Consider the following 4,075-nt stretch of genomic DNA (forward strand, 5'->3'; position numbering starts at 1 on the left):
ATGCTAGATTGTATTAGCCTCTATCCATACCACAACAACCTTGGGAGTGCCTAAGTATGGATTTTTCTGGGGACTACCTAAGACACTAAGAGGACATGATAATGTGTTTGTAGTGGTGGACAAGTTTAGCAAGATGGCACACTTCATTCCTTGCAAGAAAATAGATGATGCTTCATACATTGCATGACTTTTCTTCAAATACATAATAAGACTCCATGGATTACCACTCAACATAGTAAGTGATAGCGATAGTAAATTTGTGGGCCACTTCTAGAGAACCCTTTGGAAAATTTTAGGAACAAACTTATCTTTCTCTTCAGCCGATCACCCTTAGTTAGATAGAAAAACTAAGGTAGTAAATAGGTCTCTAGGTAACCCATTAAGGTGTTTAACCAAGTAGCATGTACGGTCATGGGATCACATTATAAGATAGATAGAGTATTGCTAGAAATAATAGTCCATCAAGATAACTAAAGGGCGGGGGGGGGGGGGGGGGGGGGGGGTGGTGGTGAATCAATTACCCAATAATTAAAACATTTATCAGCCTTAAACAATCTTATCTATTCAACCGAAGTAAACAACAATGATAACATGATGCACATAGACAATTACACTAGATATGTTAACTAGGGAAACCCTCGATCATAGGGAAAACCCCAGTGGGAATGATGCCCACAAGATGATGTACTAATATAAATATTCCTTGTTAGAGGATGGACCCTATTAGGAGTCTATTACAACATTTAGTACATATGAGTCCCTTTTAGGAGACTTTGAATCTCTGTTAGGAGATTCCAACCCTATTAGGAGTTGTAGTACAATTAATGCAAGAAAAGCCCGCTGTCTAAACATGAAATTTCAATTACAAGAAGAGATCACTACCCAAACAAGTAATTTACTATTAAGTTTCTCTTTCCTCTATTCTATCAACTAAACCAATCTTTGTCAGAACTTTTAGACCAGGTCACAAACCTCAGATCCAAGTATCCAACTTCAAATCACACAATAAAACCTCGACAATGAAGTTTCCTTCACTTTTACTCTCCTTTGCTCAACTTCACATTTTGCTCTTTATGCTACTTACAATCACTTCCCTTGCATACTCATGATATATGAAAATGTCCTTCCTTTATATCAAATCCATAAAACAATTCCTTGAGTCAGCTATTACACCTTCTCAATTAATTATTATTGGACCACATTAAGAACACGTTACAATTAGTAGTAACATTAACCTTCCACATTACAACTTGAATATCTTTTTGTACACATAACATTATGACAAGAAAACTTAACCACATCATCATCAACATGTCTTCTTCACATATTTAACTTTTTCTTCTTAGAATAACAACTTTTCTAAGAGATATAACAATTTACTAGAACATGCCTCTATAAACTGTATCTCAAATTTTTTTTTACTAAAACTTGCGTAACTTCTTCCATACTTAATATCATATGCTTTCAAGGTTAGCTGCATATACTAGACACTTAGTAGTATCCCCCTTTAACCTTGCTACTAAATATACTCCACGATCTATCTATACCAACTTGATCTTTTTGCTATTCTTCTATCAGATACCATAGAAAATTTTTATGTTGACATCAATGAAAAACATAGTCATGAATGTAAAATATCATCATGATATCATATCTACAAGGAATATCATTAGCATTCATACTTCCCACAATCTCCCCTTTTGAAATTGATGGCAACATAGATGAAAAAAATTTAGTTCCAAAAATACCAACAACAAAAGGCTATTAATCTTTCTTTTCAAATCCTCTTTATCAATCATTCTCCCCCATTGATATACCTCTATGTGCGTTTCTATTTTTCTCATGTTGTACTTCTCCCAAACTATTTTCCATGGTAAACTTCTCCCTTTAATGCACTCAAACTATTTTTCATGCTAAACTTCTCCCCCATTTACATCAATGTCAAAGGTTTCATCAACCAACAATCTCTACAACAACTACTTCATACTGGCTCAAGTGTCTAAAGACACTATTCAAAACAACATCCAAGAAGACTCCTAGATGACCCAGTCCATCACAAATATTCCCCCATATAGGAAGCATCAACATTCAGTCTAGACAAACAATAGTGCTCTGTTACATTGGACTGATGCACTCTTGCATCATCTACTCTGATGTAGGAAGGGTCATAACCCATAGCATACCTCGCAAATACTCAAAAGTATCTTTGGGAAGAGGCTTAGTGAAGATATCTACAATATTCTCTTTAGTGCTCACATACTTCAATCGAATTTCCTTTTCTACAACTTTCTCTCTCAACATGTAATACTTGATAGAAATGTGCTTGGTCTTAAAATGCAACACTGGATTCTTAAACATATTTACCATGCTTGTGTTGTCACAATGTATGACAATAGGTTCATTAAATTATATCGTTATATCCTTCAACATCTATTTCATCCAAACAACTTGTTTACAATTGTTTGCTACTAAAACATATTTTGGTTCTATTGTATTTTGTAAGGTATAATCTCACTTCTTACTTAGCCAAGAAACCAATCTTCCTCTAAGAAAGAAGGCTCCACCACTGGTGCTCTTTCTGTCATCTATACTGCCTACCCAATCAACATCAATATAAGAATTTAGAGTGAAATCATTAGATCTATCATAATACAATCCAAACTTTGGTGTTCCTTTCAGATATCTAAATATCCTTTTGACTGCTACATAATGTGCTTCTCTGGGATCAACTTGAAATCTTGCAACAATTCCAACTACACTTGCTATATCCAACATTGTGTGAGTCAAATATTGCAATCCTCTGATCATGTAGATAACTTGTATCTAGTTACCATAGGTATTCCAATAGGTTTACATGTTTCCAAACCAAACCTTTTTAGTAAATCTTTCAACTACTTAGTTTCAGAAATAAAGATTCCTTCTTTATCCTACACAATTTGTAATCCTAGAAAATATTTCATCTCTCCCATCATGCTCATTTCAAATTCCTTCTTCATTTCTTCTGCAAACTTGTCACTTTCATCATCATTTCCTCCAAATATGATATCATCAACAAATATTACCAAAATCATTAATCCATCATCAATTTATTTCTAATAGAGATTACTATCTGCCATACCTTTGCTATATCCAAGTTTTGTCAAATGCTTCTCCAGCCTTGCATACTAGGTTCTAGGTGCTTGTTTCAAGCCATACAATTCTTTCTTTAGTTTGCATACTATGTCCTTGTCATTTTTTAAAGGACAACCTTCAGGCTACTGTATATACACCTCTTGTTCATGTTCTCCATTTAGAAATGTTGAATTGACATCCGTCTAATATACTTTGAATTTCTTATATGCTACACATGCTAAGAATAACCTCATTGCTTCTATTCTTGCCACAGAAGCATAGGTCTCATCATAGTCTATGGTGCAGGAGCACATTAAATACAAGAACATGGGAAATTTAAGATTCATTATTTTTGATATTAAATACATTTGAGTCATTAGTATTGTATTTGGGTCAAGTTTTAAAGGCTATGAAGCCATTTTTGTCAAAAATGTAAAAGTTGCGTAAAAAGTTGTAAAATGCAACATTGAGAAAGTTGCTAATATTAGAAAAATGATGTAAAAAGGTATATGGTTCGTCTTGGGGGTAGTTAGGAAGGTTTATAACTTTCAAATGGATATAAAAACTATTGTATGGTCGAACAAAAAATTTGGAGAAGAGGAAATACTTTGATACATTTTTGGTGCATTTTATTGTTGTGGTTTTGATTGGTTTTTAAAAAGTTTTAGAGTAGTTTCCAGGCCTTGTACGACCATGTATAGACTGGAAACCATGTAATATAGTAATGGATATATATTATGATGAATCCTTCTTCTCATGCTTCTTGTTTGGTTCAATTTTATGAAGAAATGAATAAGTTATGGGTATTTTGGTGAAAGTGGATGTTTGCAGATTTCAGATTCGCTGAATATAGTCATGTTGCAGCATGTGGTGTGGACATATTTTGGAGACTTGGGATCTCTAATGATATTTATTGGAAAGATATGTGAACTACCTTTTATTTCCAACTGGTTTGAATCATTTT

This window comes from Cupressus sempervirens, chromosome 4, assembly GCF_028749045.1.
Source record: "Cupressus sempervirens isolate cs-2001-9-10 chromosome 4, ASM2874904v1, whole genome shotgun sequence".
Classification (NCBI taxonomy): Eukaryota; Viridiplantae; Streptophyta; class Pinopsida; order Cupressales; family Cupressaceae; genus Cupressus; species Cupressus sempervirens.